This window comes from Lithobates pipiens, unplaced genomic scaffold (genome assembly GCF_037356315.1).
Source record: "Lithobates pipiens isolate NorthernLeopardFrog02 unplaced genomic scaffold, aLitPip1_a1.2 Scaffold_19, whole genome shotgun sequence".
NCBI classification, from domain to species: Eukaryota; Metazoa; Chordata; class Amphibia; order Anura; family Ranidae; genus Lithobates; species Lithobates pipiens.
Genome location: NW_027507764.1, coordinates 452,560,108 through 452,582,938, shown reverse-complemented (window position 1 = coordinate 452,582,938; position 22,831 = coordinate 452,560,108).

The window sequence follows — 22,831 nt, the reverse complement described above, 5'->3', positions numbered from 1 at the left end:
TGTCCTTTTGGGCTAGATATATAGATGACGTCCTCCTCCTATGGGATGGGACAGTTTTGGAATTGGAAGAATTTTTTATTAACTTAAACAATAATGAGAGAGGTATTAAGTTCACATATGAGGCTAATCAAGAGAGAATTAACTTTTTGGATTTAACTATTTGGAAGAGTGGTGATACACTTAAGACAGTCTCTTTTTTCAAGAAGACTGATAGGAATGCGTTTATACCCAAAGGAAGTTGCCATCATGAGGTATGGTTGGACTCGGTCCCAAAAAGTCAATTTTTGAGAATGAGGCGAAACTGTACTGACCTCGTTGATTATAAGCTGCAGGCAGATATAATTAAAAACAGATTAATAGAGAAGGGCTATGAGGTTGAGTCGTTGAATCAGATAATGCACCAAATAGGAGAGATTGATCGTTCTATCTTGCTAACTGTAGGCCCAAACAACAATAAGAAAAAGAGGGAGAGACCGGTTATACCTTTCATTACCACATTTTCAACTCAACATTACCTCATTAAAAAATTGCTTTGCAAACATTGGCATCTGTTGGGGAATGATAGGATCATTAAAACTTTTTTACCGGCTAAACCTCAGGTGGTGTTTAGGGGAGCACCCTCGCTCCGAGATAGAATTGCTCCGAATGCTGTAGATCCGCCCACTAAAAAGATATCTTTTTTCCAGAACATGTCAGGATATCATCAGTGTCGCAAATGCCAAATTTGCGCACTAAACAAAAATAAACAGAGGAAAACTGAATCTTTCATTTCTACAAGTACATCTAGGGAACACATAATCGAACCGTTCATCACATGTAGTTCCACGGGGGTGGTGTATCTCTTACAATGTCCCTGTGGGTTCCAATATATAGGTAGGACCAAACGCACCATGCAGGTGCGTTTGGGTGAACATCTAACCAATATAAGAAACGGGTTCAGATTTCACTCAGTGTCAAAACATTATGCTATTCATCATAATCGCAACCCAGCTAACACGTTGTTCTTGGGAATAGATAAATACAGTGCTCATTGGAGGGGAAGCTCTCTGGTAAGAGAATTATCCAAGTTAGAAATGACTTGGATACATAGGGTACGTTGTTATACTCCTTATGGCCTTAATGTGGAAGTGGATGTTAACGCTTTTATTGATAATAGTTAGATGGCAGGTGATAAGATAAGCTGTGAACCCACTGTGAGTTTCTCTATGACCAAGTAACGTGAATTTTGCTCTGCATTTATTTTTACTATTTTTTTAATAAAATGAATTTTCTCTTGAGGTGTCTTTAGAGAGCCCCACTATTATGATGGCAGATTAACGTTTGTTATTATTATTTGTGGGGTGGCAATTTACATAAATAGCCCACCAATAAACAATCTTAAAAGAGAGGTTTCTGACATACCATATACGATCCATTTGAATTAAATGGGGTCCTTATATATTTTCTATATTTTTTATAGGTTCCCCTCAGAAATATGTAGAATAGTGGCTGGTAATCCTATAGGTAGAAATAATAATGTAAGGGAATTAAACCTTTTTTTTCCCTTTTTTTTTATAATTTTTTTTTATATTTTTTAGATATATATTTTTGTCTTTTAAAATAATTTTCATTTTATTTTTTAGATAATTTATATATTGTCTTTTTTGTCTCAAATTAATTAATTATTTCCCCTTGCTCCGATATGCCTATTGATTTGAATGTGCTGGCCGCAAGGTCAATGCATATCCTGGCGCTCGGTTTGATATAAAGTAATTTTTGCCCAGATCTAATATGGTTACTTTTAGATTTAATATGGCCGATGTTGTTTACAATATAGCTGATCACATGTGGCGGAAGTGATCTCATTACAGCTGATCACATGTGGCGGAAGTGATCTCATTTCAGCTGATCACATGGGGCGGAAGTGATCTCATTACAGCTGATCACATGTGGCGGAAGTGATCTCATTTCCGCCCACATTATAGGGAATCTTGCCCTTAACTGACATGGTCAATGGAAGCTCAGAGCGGGGCGGAGTTAATTGTACACAGTGCTATTTAATGCGGTGAGTCAGTACGCCGCCTGTGCCCCTGGAAGACGTTACCTATAACGAAACGGCGTAGGGAGGAGCGACATACTGACGTCACCGCGATCTACGCTGGACCCGGAAGCGACGGGCAGCGTTACTAAGCCGGCCGGCGAATTTGTTTGTTTTACAAAGCAAAGTTTTTTCTACTTGATGTAAGTGCAATCTTTTTTATTATATTAAATTTCGTGACTATATCACACTATGGCGATTCCTTTCGTTATTATATGTGCTGGGCAATGAGCGGTGTGGCCGTAGGACTTTTCTAACCATTGGAATAAGCGGTGTGGCCGTAGGATTCTTCTAACCATTTGAACCAAGCGCTTAAAGAGGATACACCCTCCATGCAGTCCTGACTCAGAGGAAGCGTTTTTGATTTGGCGATATCTGGTCTCTGAGATGGGATCAGTGTAGCTGGTAAGCGGCAGTAGTGTTGGTGGTGGAAGTCCTCTTTTTTCCTGCAAACTCTGATGACACTTTTCCTATATCGGTGTGGTGTGTTTAAAACACGTTGGAGATTACAAGCAAAACATTTTTTGTTGATGGGATGATGGACTAATATTTGAACATTAGTATATGCATTTCCCTGTCTGCACTTTGTTAATATTTTTTGATTTCATGTACTTGGAAAACCAGCTTGACTTGGTTGACTGGTCTCTGAGACAGCCAGGAGAAGACGTGGAGAAATCTGCGGAGAGGAAAAGGAAAGCCAAGAGCTTAATGGTAAAGGCTTCTCGCTGTTACTGCGAAAAAATGAAAATTTTGGCCGAGCTGAGGAATAGACGCGACAGATCGGGTGTCGGAAAGAGACCAGATTTTAAAGTTGCCATTGACGGGCTGAAAAAGCAGTGTAACATGCTTAGTGGGCTTTTGTCAAACCTAATTGAAAGTGCTTCAAGCGAGAGACTTTTTATTGGGCATAGATAAGGTCATGAGAGTGGCGTGTGAGGAAGGTTCTCAAGCAGGAAGACGCCGCAAGCAGCGTTTAACCATAGCCGCAACGCCTGAAGGAGAGATGGGAGATCCCTCTATGGAGGACACCCGTGGAGAGGCAGATGTAGATGGAGGGTCCAAGGCGGTAAGGCGCCATAAACAACGTCTATCGCAGACAGTAGAGCCCATGATAGAGGCGGCTGACCTTTCAGAAGATGAGATGTCAGCAGAAGAGGAGAAGGAACCGAATGTTTTGACTTCAAAAGAGACAGCTGTGGAGAGAAATGGTATGAACTCTAAACCCACGACCACTGGTTCAGGTAACACCGCGGAGGGTCCCAGCAAACCTGGGGGTACTCAGCCTGCAAGCAAGGCTGTGATCCCAGTGGTAGCGGTGAACTCCGGTGATGCGGTTGTGAGCCAGGGTCAGAGGGTGAAACAAATCCCGGATGGCGTGATGGACTCTAAACCTATGACCATGAGCTCAGGTAATACTGTGGAGGGTCTTGGTAAACCTGGGGGTTCTCAGCCTGCAAGCAGGGCTGTGATCCCGGTGGTAATGGTAGACTCCGGTGAAGCAGTACCGAGCCAGGGTCTGAGGGTGAAGCAAAACTTGATAGTACAGCTTAAGAGACTAGAGGAAGATAAAAAGACAATGAACTTACCTTGTCAACCCCTGGTGAACCCAGCCGGTGTTTGCGGACAGGGCACGCCGTCAGTGGCTTTGTCGGCTGCCGCTGCTGCAAGCCGGTCCAAGGGCAAGGGGAAAGGACTCAAGGGTGAGGGTGGGAAAAAAGTTCAAGCCAGCATGGCCGTTGCTGTAGGGAATACAGTAACGGCCAGCAGTAAAGTAATGGCGGCACAGCCTAGTGAGACGCCGTCTTCCCGCGTTGGGAGAGGAGGTGGTGACAAACAGGAAGTAAAAGAATGTTTGGCGGGAAAGACTGGCGCGGTTTCTATGGGTGGGAAAGCTGTGGTCGCGCCGGAAGTGACGCACTGCCCGGAAACGGAAGTTGACCGCATGGAGCATTTCCGGTCGGTGACTTCCGGCGAAACGGCCCAGCGGGAGGAAGTGGGTGGAGTCAGTGATGCCTGTATGGAAGAGCCTGATAGTTTTCAACCTGGCCAGGTGTCAGCATGGGGTGATTGTCCCATGGGTGATCTAGGGGACAACAGTCCGGCAATGGCTTATATCAAACATCTGGAGGAGTCCCAGCAGAACAATAAGGGACAGGTTGAGGTGGATTCCTGTGGGGCACATACGGAGGTGGGTGAGTCGGACAGCCTGGATGCTCTCATATGTGACCAGCCATTGAATGACTTGGAGGTGAGCTCTCCAGTAGTCCGGCAAGAGAATATGGAGGTAGAAGGTGATAGGCAAACTGAGGAGGTTGGTGCCGCTCATTCAGGTCCTGTGGAGGGGGTGTCCTCCCCCAGGCCTGTTTTAAGGGGTTCACCGGAGGTCAGGCTCCTAAATGCGCTAGGGGAGAAGCGCTCTTATGCGAACGTGGCTGGTTCAAATGTGTCTCTGGACCACCTGTACAATCAGTTTGGTGCCGGTAATTTTCGTGTCCCCCCGACTGACCAATTCTCCGGGGCCAATTCGTGGTCTCGGGGTACAGGTGGTCCAGAGCGCAAGCGCCGTAATGTGGTGCAACTGAGATGGGAGGGGGAGGGTCAATGCCCCAGTAGAGGTCAGGTAGTTGACATGGTTTTGTCATTAGGCATCAAGGTCAGCGAGATCTTTGCGGTCATTCACCCCGCAGGATCTCCTGATTTTGATCTTAGCTTTACCAATGTTGTGATTATGGAAATTTTCATCACTTCCTTTGGCTTGATTAGGGGGTCGGATCCCTGGAAAGGCTTCAGGATCATCCCTCTGAGTCGGCAGGAGGATGTGAAGAGTCTAACAATTTTGGTGAGGAACAAAAGTTTGCCGCCAGAGGACATTGCAACATGGCTAAGTAGTAGAGTTGCCACCTCATCCCTTTAAATCCGAACACATATGAATTACACAGGTTCTGAGGCTAATTAAATGCATATAAGGCACCAAGTGAGTTTAATTACCACCTCAATCAGCCAGAGAACCTGTGCAATTCATATGTGTTCGGGTTTAAAGGGATGAGGTGGCAACCCTACTAAGTAGGCATGGTCAACTGCAGTGTCCCCTGAGCAAAAGTTTAGATGAGCGAGGGGTTTGGACTGGGGCGTGGAACACCAGGATTCGGTTGCGGAGAGCTGGGAATACGGTGGCGCATGTTCCCGGTAGTGCGTTTATTGGAAGGGACCGAATCCTGGTGTTCTATCCAGGACAACCCAGGCGGTGCTTTAAATGTGGATGTCCGACCCATCTAAGTGCGGATTGTACAGTAGTGAGATGCATAAGGTGCAACAAGTTTGGTCACTCTGGTGAAGCTTGCGGCCTGATTTGTTGTAACCTGTGTGGACAAATGGGTCACCCCTTTAGTAGGTGTCCTAAGGCCTATAGGGGTGATGGCCCGTCTGGTGGTCAATCCAGAGGGGAAGCCCCCCCCCCCTAGGCCCGGAAGGGGAAATGTGGGTGAAAGACAGAATGTGGCCGAGGGGGCACGGAGAGAACCTTCAGGGGCAGCTAAAACCCCTCTTGTTGAGGAGACCCCTGGTACTGCTGATGTGCCTGGAGGTGGGGGGTCATCCGAATTGAATGTACCAATGGAAGGTGTAGCTTGTCCTGAGGATACCTCTACAGCGAAGGTTTCTGGGGACAAAAGTATCTCTCCTGCTCCTCCTCTTGCTGGGAGTACCCCAAGTGGCAAAGTGGTGGCCCGTCGGGGACGGAGTCCGGCAGAGGGGAGGGGAGGAAGGGTTTTGAGAAGGGGGTCGATACGTCAGAAGCCGGAACCGGTAAGGAGCTCCTCCCGGAGTAGGAGCCCCCTTAGATCTCCTGGCCCGGCTTCTCTCTCTCCGCGTCGTCTCCCAGGTAAAGGGGTTGAATCCTCAGATTCGTCAGTATCGGGGGATGAGTGGGGGAATAGTAAAGTGATGGAAATGGAGGTTGGTGCAGCTCAGGATAAAGAAAGAAGGGAAGGTTTGGGTGAGGAAAAAGGTCCTATACCTGGTTGTAGTAGTAAAATTATTGGTAAGAAAAAGAAGAAAAAGAAGGAGCGTAGTGACTGGGATAAGGTCTTTGACAGTATGTTTGATGACCAAGTACGAGATCTTATTTTGTCTCCGTTATGTAAGCAAAGTGGCGCTAAGTAATTAAGTTCTAGTTAATGTTAAATTACTTTTTTTATGTAACCTTGTAAAGTTTGTTATGTCATAAGTTATGTTTGGTAGCAGTCAAATTTAATAAAAACATCCACCTATATAGCTAGCTATCTTGCTCTTTTTAAATAGAGCTTGCAGTCAGTTGTAGGAGATTGTGCGTGCTGTTTGCGTGCCCTGACCGCAGAATACACCGTTATATCCACCTATATAGCTAGCTATCTTGCTCTTTTTAAATAGAGCTTGCAGTCAGTTATAGGAGATTGTGCATGCTGTTTGCATGCCCTGATCACAGAATACACCGTTATATCCACCTATATAGCTAGCTATCTTGCTCGTTTTAAATAGAGCTTGCAGTCAGTTGTAGGAGATTGTGCGTGCTGTCTGCATGCCCTGACCGCAGAATACACCATTATATCCACCTATATAGCTAGCTATCTTGCTCTTTTTAAATAGAGCTTGCAGTCAGTTGTAGGAGATTGTGCGTGCTGTCTGCGTGCCCTGACCACAGAATACACCATTATATCCACCTATATAGCTAGTGTAATGTTCGGGGTGATTAAACTCAATTGGTAGATGCACGTTTTAGTCTACATCAGGCAGGCGGTTTATGGTTAAGGGCCTGGTAGCCCACGTTTATTATAAGAAAACAAAATATAAGTTCATCCAGTAATCCCACGCAGGGGTTTAAATTCATTCAGCACACAAATGAACATACCAAGCCACCTGGCTCTCAATTGTCAACAGTTCCTCTGCTTGCTCCCAACAGATTTGTCAACTCTTTCCAGCCCCCTGGACTCACCGACTTCCTTAGTCTTCCTGACTCTCAAGGTTGTCAGCCTTTCCCAGTCCCTTACACGGACTACAGTCTCCCACAGGGCAAACCACTCTTCAGCCAGCAGCAAGCTGTTCACACTCCTCCTCCTCCTACACCAACAGCCCTTCATTTATATGGCTTATATGCAGCTGGGCACACACCCTGCTCGTTAACATCAAGACCCAGACACAGGGCTGGAGATATGCAAACTCTGTGTCTGCGTCTCGTTTTCCTCCAATTTCATAGAGACAGAGCCTCGCTCTGTCACATATCCCCCCCCTTTGTTTCGATCCGGAGGGAGGAACACCAGCACCCATCATGATGGTTGGGACACCTCTGTGCTGGCTGTCAGCCACGTAGGCCCAACCTTTTTTCCGGGTGCGCTTCCAGGAACATTCCCCCCTGGATCTTAACAGGTTCCTATATTTTCCTATACTCAGCCTTCCTCTTCTTTTGGGGTCCCTGGGCTTATTCACTTTTCTTGGGGGAACTCTGCCTTCCTTGAGCCTTCTTTTCACCTTACAAATACCCATTTTACCCTTCACCATCGGTATTTCAGGTTTAAAACAGTTTCTCTTGGTACCCACTGCAACCAAATCATTGTTTGCAGAACGAACTCTTAACAGATCACAGCTTTCCATATCATCAGTGCTTTCCAACTCAGTGTTTGTTAGAAGAAGACCTGAGGAGGGACTACATCCGACGGGACCATAGCACAGCTCCATCTCACCCGTTGTCCAACACTCCATGGGTACCTGTTCTAACAAACTACCCTGACCCAAGCATAAACCATTTTTTTCAGGTGTACACATTACATTGTTACGGCAACCAACATTAACACTTTCTCCCATAGTGTCTCCGGGCACCTTAACTTGTACCTCTGGGCCAGTGACAGAAAGCATCTCTGCTACTGCCGAGTCCATTCTGGGCCCTTCCTTCTCATGAGGCCTAGCGGGTAAGGCAGTATCTGCGCCCTCTACTGACCACTGCTCCGCCGCACCTCGGACCACACCAGCAGAGATGTTTCTAGTCATCGCATCAGACGGAGAGACCTCTGATATCTCAAGCAGTTCTCTCGCGTGCCTTCCATACCAATCAATAACTAGAAGTACGCTCACAGAGAATCTGGAGATCCTGTGCCAAATGGGTAACCATTGGTCCCACCAATTCCACTGTTGGTCAAGGTTTCCCAGCACTGCCTGTACCACTTGGCTCCACCCATTGGTGCTACGCAGCACCACCTGGTCCAACTGCGGTGGAGATACCCAAGTATACAGCGAGTTCATTTTTACCAACTCTAGCATTTCCAGTAAAGTTTCTGTCATCTCTAAACATCCCATGTCTAAACACCAGAACTTTCTAGGGTCTTCTACCCTGTCCAAGACATGGAGGGGCTCAGCGACTGCAGGTTGAGAAGGTGAGACATTTGAAGAGACCTCATCCTCCTTGGAGGTACTCATCATCACGGCCTGTTGTTCCCCTGGAGAGCTGTCAGACACATGTCTCACACTTATCCCTTCTGCACCAGTGTTGGTGAGCCTCTGCAGGTCATTACAAGTCACACTATCACTTTGATACTCAATATCACTTAGCTGTGGGGCTGTGGACAACACATCTGCGATGCCAGTGCCCTGAACTGTTTCCTCAGAGTGGAGGGCAGCAACCTTTGCAAGGACCAAGGCGCCCTCAACCACCGACGGCTCTGCGATCCCCCTGTCTGGCATAGCAGTTGTGTCCACACCCTTGTTATTTAAGCTAGCCTTACCCAGCATGGCTAGCAATTGTTTGGCCCAGCTGTCCCAGTCCATTGTGGTTCCACCATGGGCGTTCCACAGCGTTGCATCACCTGCTGTAGAAAGCCGCACAGAAACCTGGGATTCATTAGCTTTAACTGCACATTCCTCACTTCTATATACATCATTTTGTGACACCACACTTTTATCAACGTTGCATTGGGGTGATGCTTCACCTAAAGCTTGGTGCAGCACACCATTTTGAACACCTTTTTCTGGTGGCACTACAGACACATTCAGCTTTGTACCCACAACTTTTGCAGGCTGAATTAACCCTTTGCCTACTGGGCTACACATAGGGTTGTGGGGCTGCGCCCACACGCTCTCACTGTGTGAATTAGTCCCCCCTTGTTCCACCAGCATAGCACCAGAGCCATCCTGGACAGCCTCTGACTCCAACACATGGAGACCCCATGAGACTTCCATGGACAATCCTGTGCCTCTGCCTGTCATGGGAGATCTCCTACTCTCATCACTGGTAGTGAACACATTACCAACCTCACTCTCAGATATGACATTACAAGAAATACATGTTTCAATGTCATTATACTCATCACGTTTAGCAATAGTATCACTTTTGTTAGTACGATCATTAGCATTCTCATTACATGTAGACACAACTGCTGTTTTTGTGGTTTGTTTATGAGCCACCATAACCTCTGAGCGACTCTTCACAGCACCTGCTCTCTGTAAAGGAGCACTTTTGCCTATTTGGGCAGCTCCATAGCTGACCTGGAAAACTCTCGGCTCCAACACTGCAAGCTCCTTGGAAGTTTCCCTGGGCAACCCTGCAGCAGCTGTCACTAGGGAACATGGTACCGGCACTGTTTTGGTCACCCCTAGCTCAATTTTCCCAGCCATCTGCTGGATCATAGCAGGCATATGCAGAGTCCCCATGTCCTTTTCAGTCTTTAGCCCTGCGTCTAGTTGGGCTTTACGCTGCGCCTCCCCACTGCTCTGGGTAGCACAATGCAGAAAGTCTATGTCCATTTGTACTGCGGATCTCCCCACTGGACATACTCCCACTTCACTGGGTTCAGCATCACAAACTGAAACAGTCTTACCAGTTCCTGCAGCTGGTGTCATAGCCTTCACTTGAGTGCGTTGTCTCACTGGTGTGGTGTCTCCATAGGCTGACTCCCCCATGTGGCCATGGAGCAAATCTGCAGCCTTTCTGGACCCACTGAGGCCCCCTGTAGGTAACACAAGATCCTTGTTGCTAGGGGTAACTGCAGACTTGCGCTCCAAAGCTGGTTGGCTATACCTCATGCAGGATTCAGGCTGATATACTCTCCTTTCTGGACTGACCCCTTTGCCTAAGTGGCCATGACAGAAAACCTTACGTTTCTCTGGATTTCCAATTCCTAGGACTTCCGGCGACACTTCTCCCATCCTGGAGCATTGCTGGCGGCCCATGATACGATGGAACTCTCCTCTAAGAAGGATTTCCTCTTTAAACTTGCGATAGTCATCCTGGCCCCCATCCATCAAATGGTAAACCGACCGGAACTCTATCCGCAATAAGGTTTGCAGCAGTTTTGGCCACCGGTCCCTAGGCCATTTTCTCTTTACAGCAACTTTTTCAAATCTTACAAGGAAGTCTCCCACCTCCTCTGTAGGCAGCATGGGTTGCATATAGTCAGAGGCCAAGATCTCAGCCCCTTGCAGTGCACCCGACTCTTTGCGATTCCGCTTGAACCATTCATTCGCTGTCTCACATGTCACTGGCCCCTTTTTACTGGTCCTACAAGGTGGAGACATCTTCTCAGACCATGCTGAGCTCACTTCTTGGCATCTCCTCCATGACTGGCTCTCACTCGTTGCCATTGGATACCACTTCTGAGGACACAGCTGATCACAATCATTAGTAGATGAGCTCCAGAATTCATCAACCTCCCATCCAGCTTGGTTATTCCACAAACATTCCTGTGACAAGGGGCAATGGGCAACAGCATGTCCCCACTCACTACAACGGATGCAGCGCAGAGGCCTCCTTGCGTCATGCTGTGGCACCTTTGGGCTCAGGCTGCCAGGAACAACATCCTCTTTAACTTGATTAAACATGAACTTCTTGCTTTTTGACTGCCTCATCCTTGCAATCACATGCACACAGCAGCTTGTAACAGTTCTCAGCAGAGAAAGGAAAAAAAAAAAATCTGATGTTTAATTCTTCCTTCACAGGTACACAACCTGCATGCAACACAGTCCATCAAATAAACGTATACGCAATGCTGTTCGCCTGGCTGCCACACACAGCTAGCAGTAGTTCCTGATGCGACTCACCATGGAGCAAGGACCCGGATTCCACCGTCTACATGCCCGCATTCTCCACCACTTGTAATGTTCGGGGTGATTAAACTCAATTGGTAGATGCACGTTTTAGTCTACATCAGGCAGGCGGTTTATGGTTAAGGGCCTGGTAGCCCACGTTTATTATAAGAAAACAAAATATAAGTTCATCCAGTAATCCCACGCAGGGGTTTAAATTCATTCAGCACACAAATGAACATACCAAGCCACCTGGCTCTCAATTGTCAACAGTTCCTCTGCTTGCTCCCAACAGATTTGTCAACTCTTTCCAGCCCCCTGGACTCACCGACTTCCTTAGTCTTCCTGACTCTCAAGGTTGTCAGCCTTTCCCAGTCCCTTACACGGACTACAGTCTCCCACAGGGCAAACCACTCTTCAGCCAGCAGCAAGCTGTTCACACTCCTCCTCCTCCTACACCAACAGCCCTTCATTTATATGGCTTATATGCAGCTGGGCACACACCCTGCTCGTTAACATCAAGACCCAGACACAGGGCTGGAGATATGCAAACTCTGTGTCTGCGTCTCGTTTTCCTCCAATTTCATAGAGACAGAGCCTCGCTCTGTCACACTAGCTATCTTGCTCTTTTTAAATAGAGCTTGCAGTCAGTAGCCCCAAGGTATGATCGGTTCCAGCAACCATTGCCAGCGTCTGATTTACATGTTGCAGGAATACCTACGGGCAAGGTCAGACTTGGACACCTTTCCCACCGAAAATCCTCTGGCTTACTGGGTCTTGAGGATGGATCACTGGCTTGCACAGTATGCAATTGAGCTACTGGCCTGTCCTGCATCCAGCGTTCTTTCGGAACGCACCTTCAGTGCTGCTGGTGGCTTTGTTACCGATCACAGGGTGCGCCTGTCCACCGACTCAGTTGATCGACTGACCTTCATCAAGATGAATCAGTCTTGGATCACCCACAGCTACCAAGCACCTGAAGCTGATGTAACCGAATAATTTTTTTTTAAATATCACATCCCTTCAAGACTGCCTATGCTGATGCTGACTGACTGTCCTGTTATGTTGATTGTCTATCCTCTTCCTCCTCCGCTGATATGTTGGAAGAACAATTTTGGTTCGTTAAACAGGGGCGTTTAATTACAATTTTTGATGCAATGCTTTGCACCACAACTAGAGTATATGGGAGAGGTTGCAGTGTCGTGGCACCAGCACCAGTACTGGCAGCCCAAGTTTTCAGCCCCTGTTTAACAGGGGCGTTAAATTAAAATTTTTGATGCAATGCTTTGCAGCAGGGCTCATTCCTGCACCACAACTAGAGTATATGGGAGAGGTTGCAGTGTTGTGGCACCAGCACCAGCAGCCCAATTTTTCTGCCCCTGTTTAACAGGGGCGTTTAATTACAATTTTTGATGTAATGCTTTGCAGCAGGGCTCATTCCTGCACTACAACTAGAGTATATGGGAGAGGTTGCAGTGTCGTGGCACCAGTACCAGTGCCTAAGGCCCAATTTTTCAGCCCCTGTTTAACATTTTTTGACTGGAGCTACACTTTACAAATGTACCAGTTGAAAATTACAAACAGATTCTACTTAACACAACAAACCTACACAGTCCCTGTCTTGTTTGCACCGCCTGTATACTGCTGTTCTGAGTATATAGGGCCTGGGTACGGGGTTCCCCTTAATATCCTTAAAAGACCCAAAGGGGCTGGTAATGGGCAGGGGGGGCTACCCATGCCATTTTTCTCAATGATTTTCATCCATATTGCCGAAACCAGATATAACATTAAAACCGCAAGCAGTTTTAAATTACGTTATTTCCGTTAAATGTCATTTTGTGCAGGGACTGTTCTAAACACGGGAAACACGTGGCACTTCACAGGCATACTATAGACACCCCACAGGCACGATATTTAAAGGAATATTTCACTTTTTTTCACTTTAATAGTTAAAATCAGTGCTCCCGCCAAAACGGCCATTTAAAAAAAAAACATTTTAGGCATTGACCCATGTCCCCTGGGGCAGGAGCCAGGTCCCCAAACCCTTTTTAGGACAGTATCTTGCATATTAGCCATTAAAATTAGCACTTTTTATTTCGAACGTTCGAGTCCCATAGACTTCAATGGGGTTCTAAAGTTCGTTCGAATTTTCGGTCCGTTCGAAAGTTCTGGTGCGAACCGAACCGGGGGGTGTTCAGCTCATCCCTATTCATGTGTTAGAATGGTCCAGACCTAAATCCAATTGAGAATCCGTGGAAAGATCTGAAAATTGCTGTTCACAGATGTCCTCTATCCAATCTGATAGAGCTTGAGCTATTTTGCAAAGAAGAATGAGCAAAAATGTCTCTCTCTAGATGTGCAAAGCTGGTAGAGACATTCCCAAAAAGACTTGCAGCTATAAAAAGGTGGTTCTACAAAGTATTGACTCAGGGGGGCTGAATACAAATGCAGGCCACACTTTTCCCATATTTATTGTAAAATATTTGGAAAACCATTTATCATTTTCCTTCAACTTCCCAATTATGTGCCACTTTGTTTTGGTCTATCACATAAAATCCCAATAAAATACATTTACATGGTTGTAACGTGACAAAATGTGGAAAATTTCAAGTGGTATGAATACTTTTTCAATGCACTGTATATACTATAAATACATTTTTTTTATGCTAGTAATGATGGTGAGCATGACTTATAGGGGACTGTGATAGGGCAGCAGACAATCTAACGCTAAATGACACTGGGTGGGAACTGACTGACAATGATCAATGATATACTATACTACACTGTCAATGTACCAATGACACTGGCTGGGAAGGGGTTAAGATCTTGGAGTAATCAAGGGGTTAATAATGTGTCTAACAAGTGTTTATGTGTGTATTATGTGCTGCTTTTTACTAAAAAAGCTTGCTTTGCAAGGAGAAGAAACAATGAGATCATTCACTCTGTACGGAGCCCTGTGTTGGGGGGAGGGGGAGTGTGTTTTGTTCCTGGAAGAGGCCAGCAACATAAAGATACATCACTTACCTGTCTACAGTACAATGCGGGTGGGTGGTCCTAAAGAGGTTAAAGGTGTGTAGCGTCGGTACTCCTAATGAGTACGCGCTATGTTGTAAATTTAGTTTTAGCATAGGTAGGGTTTGCACCCATGAGGAGCTGTCAGGGAAATAGGCATAACCTTGCGAGGTACAATCGTGTTAACGCGCGTCAGCGCACACGGAGGCGCAATGTGGTTCCTAGACGAACGCCCGATGTTGCGTCTGATCGAGTGCGAGTACGCGGTGTAGGACGAACGCATAACGTTACACGTCGTAGGCGTACGAACGCTATGGCGCGCACACGACGTAACCCAGGCACCGTGCCTATTTAAACGTTCACCTGACAGTGCCGCATCGCTGGATTATCGTCAGCTTCTCCTGAGTACCTGTGCCCGTGATTCCTGCTGTTTGATCTCCTGTTTACCGACCCGGCTTGTTTGACCTGCTTCTGTTGTTCTCCTGGCTCCGACCTCTGGCTTGTACCCGATATTCCTTGTCTGCTCCCGGCACCCGACCTCGGCTTGGCTTGACTCCTGCTCTCCGGTCTCCAGCTCAGGACCCGTTGCTCTGACCTCAGGACTGATCTCCCGTGTATGACCCTCGGCCTGGCCTTGACCCTGCCATTGGACTTCCTTGCACAGTTGCCCCCGGAGACTGGTCTTCTCAGCTCTTTCATCTACTACTGCTACCTGGCAACCTGTGCTACTGTGGGCACTGCATCCCTGTGTCATCTTCAGGGTTGTACTGCACTCGGCCGCAAGGGGAGCCCTCTCAGCATCTCGGCCTCCCTACCTTGATTGTGACAGGGGCCTTAGAACACAGTCTGGTTGGACACATTAGGTACCAATCTCTCTCTCTGAGCCAATCAGTGGGAGTTTGTCTTGCTGTGTATTCCGGAAGAGGGTACTTAAGGTGCTGAAGTCACGTGGTTCTGGGTTCCGGTCCAGAGGTTGTTGCTGACTCCGTGGTCCTAGTCCTCCTGACCAGCCCCCAGGGGCCCTCATGGCCTGGGGTGCGGATCCATCCGTTTCTGAGCCTCGGAACTGGCTAGTCCGAGGTGCAGTAACTGGAAGGAGGATTCTAAGGTGTTCTGGTGCCGTCTCGGGTTTGGAGAGGCCCAGCAACTCTACATGCAACCAGGGGAGGACTCTTCAGTAAGAGAGCCACGCACAAGGCTGGCTGCTCAGTAAGAGCCTGGAAGCTGAGCTGCCATGGACATTGATTGAATCCACATTTCTTACAGTATCGCCGGACCGGCTGAAAGATTCTGGTACAGTAAGAAAAGTTCCTACTGCTATCCTTCTGGTTTCAACTAAGTTCTTCAAGTCTGTGTGAGAGACTTTGCAAAGCTAGAATTACCTGTTGGCTGCTAAATCCAAGCTCAAGGATTTATCCAACAGTTAAAGAGTCCAGTTGCGAGTGGCTATTCCCTGGATTGTGTACAGAGAGAGACTTTATTTGAAGTCAGCACTTCTGAGCACCTGAGCTAAACTTTATCCTGATACCCTCTATTCCCAACTTAGAGACTGAGTTTGTTCAACTGTTTTATGCAAAATAAAAATCCTAACAAGGAATTCAAGTGGCGGTCTCTACAGTTACTGGGTTATCAACCCTGGGAACCCCTAGACAAGGACAACAAGTACGAGCTGGTGGAGGTAATCGTTAAGCCCAGGAAAATTCAGCCGCTCCTTCGGGGGTAAGCACTACAGGTGTATAATAATTCTACTGGAATATTCATTTGTTCTAGCTACTAGAGTGAAATTATGCACATATGTGCTTAAATTATGGCAGTATGCTCCTCTCTGAACTAAAATACAAATCTAAATGCCTCAATGTGCAAGCACACATTGGCTAATATAGATCTGTATACAAAGGCATAAAAAAAGCTTCTAAAAGCGTTGTTTTTTCTGCCCATGTGCATGAGATCACTACTTTAGCCCCATTCACATCTGAGCATCTGAGCACTTTTTTGCTTGTTACCTTACGCCTGACTAGGCCTAAACCTATTCTTTCTAACTATGCATTGTTCAGTCCCCCCATATGGTCAACCAACTACATGAGCTTTTTTTTTTTTTTGCGTAGTCATCGTTTCTGATTCCATAGACTTGGGAAATGGGACTATGGGAAATGCTTGTAAACATACAATATGCCTGTTTTTGCATTTATTTTTATGCCTGAAGAATTTCTCATCTCCTAAAGAACTGCCCTCACTGTAAAACGCTTGAAAAAAAAAAGGCTTTTAAATCATCAGGAATATGCTCTGATCAGGTGTGAATGCAGGCTTAGTTGTCCTCAAACAGGAAGGCTTAGCCACCATTTTGATGTAGCCCATATCCTGGAAATAAGCTACCTAGGAATGTAAACATTGTAAATGTATGTATGTATGTAAACAATATTTCAGCCAGGCTACATGACAGAAAAGGCCTGCAGGTATGGAATTTGCAATACATATTTTTTACAAATGGCATAGTGGATTTTAAAACTACTGGTGCCCCTTGTCTGCGTGGACCAGTTTACAGTGCCTTGAAAAAGTATTCATACCCCTTGAAATTTTCTGTATTTGGTCATGTTACACCCAAAAATGTAAATGTATTTTATTGGGATTTTATGTGATAGACCAACACAAAGTGGCACATAATTGGGAAGTTGAAGGAAAATAATAAATGTTTTTTAAAATATTTTACAAATAAATATGTGAAAAGTGTGGCGTGCATTTGTATTCAGTCCCCCGAGTCAATACTTTGTAGATCCACCTTTGACTGCAATTGCAGCTGCAAGTCTTTTTGGGGATGTCTCTACCAGCTTTGCATATCTAGAAAGTGAAATGTTTGCCCATTCTTCTTTGTAAAATAGTTCAAGCTCTGTCAGATTGGATGGAGAGCGTCTGTGAACAGCAATTGTCAAGTCTTGCCACAGACTCTCAATTTGATTTAGACCTGGACTTTGACTGGGCCATTCTAACACATGAATATGCTCTGAAAAATTTGGAAAACCATTTATCATTTGCCTTCCACTTCACAATTTTGAAACGTTTATGTGCCACTTTGTATCGGTCTATCACATAAAATCCCAACAAATTACTGTTACATTCTTGGTTATAACATGGCAAAATGTGGACAGTTTCAAGGGGTATGAATACTTTTTCAGGGCACTGTATGTAAACGGTAAACTTAGCCTTTAAGGAATAAATTGTGTTTAAACATAACTCACATAGACGCAGGGGTCAAATGGAGATAAATAGAAAGATACAGGGTGCCCCTTGGTAAATTGTGGGCATAGATAGTTTAAAAGAGCAGAGAATAGCCACTACACTCCTATATGTATTGTGCTTCTGTTACTAGCACCATAGACAGACTTAGAAAAAAATTAAAGCTCATCCACACTATCACACACTAAACCATGATGTATGTGCCTTTGTGCAATTATGCAAATTGCAGTGCATTGTTTTGGCCAACCCACTCTTGTTCTTTTTTTGATTTTTTTTTCAAATATTTGATTGATTTCTTAAATTTACACAGTAAAAAAACAGAAAAAGGTATTGCAGTGTACCTTTTTACAGTGCAGGATAGTTAAATAATATACCCTGAGAAGCACGTCGTAAGAAACCAGTACTGCAGTGCAGTGAATCCCCAATACATCAACATAACTAAAGCCCCATACACACGATCAGAAATTCTGCCAGCAAAAGTTGGATGTGAGCTTTTGGTCAGAAATTCCAACCATGGGTATGCTCCATCGGACTTTTGCTGGCAGAATTCCAGCCAGCAAAATATTGAGAGCAGGTTCTCTATTTTTCAGTCTGAAAAAGTTCAGATCGGAAATTTCAAATCGTCTGTACAAATTCCGACGTGCACAATTCCTACGCGTGCTCAGAAACAATTTGACGCATGCTTGGAAGCATTGAACTTAATTTTCTCGGCTCGTCGTAGTGTTTTACGTCACTTTGTTCTTGACGGTCGAAAGTTCAGAGAACTTTTGTGTGACCATGTGTATGCAAGCCAAGCTTGAGAGGAATTCTGTCAGAAAAACCATTCAAGTTTTTTTCTGACGGAAAATCCGCTCGTGTGTACGGGCCATAACTCAGCAGTCTAGATCCCACTCCATTATTCAAGTATGATGGGTAGTTGTAAATGTCCCAGTGTGTTCACTCTTGTTCTTATAAAAACCCAACACTATTTTCTATTGTAATTAAGCATATATGGCATACTATACTACTCGCAAAAGCACAGTGGGCTTGTATTATATTTTAATTTGCCCTTTTTTAAACGTATTCTTGCTGTAAAGGCTGAAAATGTGCTGAATAGAAGAGCACCTTTCTATATTGTTTCTTATTGCTCAATAGTCTACGTAAGCACTGGAGCTAGAGTTCACAGGTTTTAGATAGCCATCTACTTTGGTCAAGGCCAAATACAAGCAAGTTCAATTTACTAGCTTTCCTGGTATTGCATCTGATAACTGACTCTGATCTCAGACACATTTTCACTTTGCTCTATTTGTAAACCTGGAACAGCCAATATAAATAAAACGTGTTACAATCAAGTCTAAAAATCATTGCAATTGTAATGAGTGGGGTCTATTTAGGCCTCATATACACAGACACTTAGCAGCTCCTGGGTGATGAGGCATAAAATGCCCTGAGGCTTCCTGGCACCCGAGGAACTTGCCATGTACATCCACTATGCCCTGGTTCAAACCAGTGTAGTTTGAAATCACACTACTTCAGCACGACTTTCAAAGCAGCCCAATCAGTGCAAATTTGATGTGCCACCTAGCAGAATCATTTAACAGAAGTCAATGCAAGTCGCAATAAAATCACAGAAAAGTTGCTGCGACTAGAGTTGCCTTGATTTGAATAGTTCGATTGCCGGAAATGGGTGCGACTTGTAATGCGATTTTGAACGTTCAAATCAAATGACAATCCGTACTGGTATGAACCAGTGGGAATACAAGTGAATGGCTGTATATGGGTGTTTTCAGGTAAACATTGATGGATTCTGCATCAGTGTTTACCCATGCATGTGTATGCAGCGTTTTTTCCCAAATGCAAAAGTGGAATTTCTGGGGAGAAGCACTGTATGAGTAGTTGCAGATAAATACTGATGAGAAGCCATTGGCGTTTACCCGAGCACATTTATCTACAGTCATTCACTTGTACTGGTGGTCTTACAAGGTGTGTGCTGTTCCTTGGGTATCAGAAAGCATATACAGTATACTTAAAGCATAATTAAAGGCAAAACTTCTTTTTAAGTTTTGAATGGAGTGGAGCAGGGCTAGAATGGCTGTTAGTTTTTTTTATTGCTGTCTGTGCCCCCGTTAGGGAGATTCATCCTCTCTATTTGTCCTGTTTATCATTAACCCCTAGGCCCCGAGCGCAAGCAAATATGGGGCCTCTCGACAGCGGTGCCTTAGCACCAATAGAGCTGTGCCAAGAGCGAGCGCCTGTGTGCTCCTGGCACAGTGAGCGGCAGTTCACAAAAACCTCCCGAGCGCTGGATAAACACTGAAAAAAGTAGCATATTTCCACAAACTGGAACAAACCTGCTAAACTCCGATGGAAGGTGAATAATGTAATACAAGTAATTGCATTTCTCTGTGTCAAAGTGTACTAAATATTGATTTTTTTCTTCTTATCAATGCACACCTCTTTTACACAGAGCAGCCCAGGCCCTCCTCTTCTCGGGCCCCTCTTCGGTGCTCCTGGCCCCTCCCTTCTGTTGAGTGTTTGCTGTGGGGACACCCGAGCAAAGTCACAGCTCCTTGTGGCTATTTAGACACGTAGCTGCGGCCCTGCCCCCTCTCTCCCCTCATTGGCTCACTGACTTTGATTACCAGTAGAAGGACAAAATGGCACTTTGCTGCTGTTTCAGCCAATGAAGAAGGAGAGTCCTGGACAGCCAAGTCTCTCATGCAACATCGCTGGATCGAGCTGGGCTCAGGTAAGTATGAGTGGGGCTGCTACATTAAGATAACAAAACCTTCTACCTTTACAACCACTTTAATGCAAAGTGTGAGGGCTCAGAACTGTGTATCACAAAGGATGCAAGGCTCAGGATTGCGTAATGCATTGAGTGCATGGCTTAGGAGTGTGCTTAGCACAGGGCACAGTGCTCAAGAGTGTGTACAGCAGAGAGCACAGGGCTCAGGAGCGTAACTAACATCAAAAAGTTTTCTTACCTTAATGAATTCCCTACAATAATTTTACAACTCGCTGCCTCCCCCAATACTTGCCTGAGTTCTCAATCAATCCAGAGTTGTGTATGGCTGGATTTTTTCTCTCCTTCTCTTCCTCCTAACACAGCTGCAACTGTCAATTAAATGTTGTGAGAAGGCAGCAGGGGTGGGCCAAGCCATGCTATGTGTGTTTATGGAGCGTGGCTTGATATGGGGGCACAAAAAGAAGAGGAGGAAATAGATTTCTGTCGGGGGGACCCTAGAAGAAGAGGTTCGTAATACCATTGTGTAGCACAGCTGAGTATAACATATTTATTATTTTTAATAAAAAAAAAATAGAATTTGTATAACAGCTTACCTGTAAAATCATTTTCTTTTGAAGTACATCACTGACACAGAGCCATAGTAATTTCTATGTGGGTTATAGTCCACCTTCAGGTGCTGGACACTAGCACACCCTAAAAAGGAAGTTACCTCACTATATAACCCCTCCCATACTGGGAGTATATCAGTTTTGTAGCAAAGCATTACACGTGCATACTAGAAAAAGGGGCGGAACCTCTGTGTTCCGTGATGTACTTCAAAAGAAAAGGATTTTACAGGTAAGCTGTAGAGACACAACAAAAGTAGGGCACCATGAGATCAGAGGACTTATACTGCTGCCTGCAGTACACTGCGCCCAAAGGCGAGATCCTCATGTCTTTTTACTTCCACCTGATAGAATATGGTAAATGTATGGATTGAAGACCAAGTTGTGGCCTTGCAGATTTGAGCCATGGAGGCTTGGTGGTGCACTGCCCACAAAGCACTAATAGCCCTAGAGGAGTGTGTTTTGATTTGAGAGGGTAGAAACTACCTCTTTAAACCATAAGCAAGAATGATTACTTGTCAAATCCATTTAGAATAGTAGATTTCCATGCTGCCTGTCCTCGTTTAGGACCTTCAGGCAATACGAACAAAACATCAGTTTTCAGAACCTGAGCAGTCATCTTTAAGTAGACTGCTCTTACCACATCAAGAGAATGTAGTGATTTTTCTTCCATAGAACAGGGTTCTATATGGGCTATCTTCTGCCCTATGAAATTATCTATCTCTCAGATATGCACTATGGTTACACTCATCCATGTGGACACAAACAACCACTGATGAACGAGCCCCACATATAACCATATCCACAAAAAAGCTTCTCTCTTAATCAAGACTACCTTGATACAAGGCATATCTCACCCCACAAAAAAGAAAAATGGAGGGGAGGGGGAAAACAATGTGTCAGGACAAAAATTAAATCATGTGTACCTAAATGAAAATAAAGTCAGAAGGTGCTTCCAAAATCAAATCACCTAAACCTAACACGTTTCACTCTTCGTATAGAGCTTCATTGGAGGTAGAAAAATAAAAAAAATTTAAGACAATGAGCAACCAAGAGTAGCTGACTCACATGGGGGAAAACAAATTGGTGTATTTTGTTTGCAGTCTCTATATTTATAACCTGACTCTCTAAAATGGCTGCTGCACATGCTCATTGCTTAGGGGAATCCTATCACCATCTTGTGGATGAAAATCAGAACTACAAAGCAATCACAAATTATTAATTGCTCCTATCCCATATATCATTGTCCTGTACATATATACAGTTCCTTTTGAGCAAAAGGGATATACAGTTAATTTATATTCTTTCCCTTTCCTAAATACCAATATGATCCATACAAGTATTAATATTAGACAAGGCTATTAGACAATAAATCAAAAGATTTTTAGTTATGTACACAAGATAGAAATGTAAAGCTTTCATTAAGGCCATCTCGCTTCCAACTTTAAAAGATGTTTATCCAGGTCACCTGTCCTTGATCCCAATTTAAATTGTTCTTTGGCCCAAAATGTTAATACCTCAGCTTTACCACCATACTTTTCAAGGACATGACTAGCAATTGATCTATCTCTTTTTTGTGCATTGTCATTAACCTGCTCCAATTCTCTACGTCTGAATTGCAGAATTGTATTTGTATTGTATTTTAATGATTTCCAAATTTTTTGGATTCTCACATTCTTTAATAGTGGGAATATAAGGGCATGCCTTACATTGTCTACATCTGTGGCTACCTAATGGTTTTTCTGGCAGCCATGTGGGAATGACTTTTTTTTGGACAGTTCCTCTTTTGGACAGACCCCTTTCACACTGAGGTGCATTTCAGGTGTTTTAACTCTAAAAATAGCACCTGAAAAGCGCCTCTCATGCCTCCCCAGTCTGAAAGCCTGAGTGACCTGAGGAAGGAGGCAATGCCTCCAAAACTGTGTGACTTCCTCACTCTCTTCCCCCTTGTATCCTGCTTGTGTGGGTTTGTGTGTCCTCGAAGAGAAGTGTTGGTGGGACGGGATGCAAGTGCATTAAGATCTGCACGTTGAGCTCGGTGGTGGATAGCCTTCGAGTGTCCATCCAGGATCCGGGCAGCTAGGTTGAACGTCCATGACTCCCCCTTCCCCTGTTGGGATCTTAAGGTGGTTA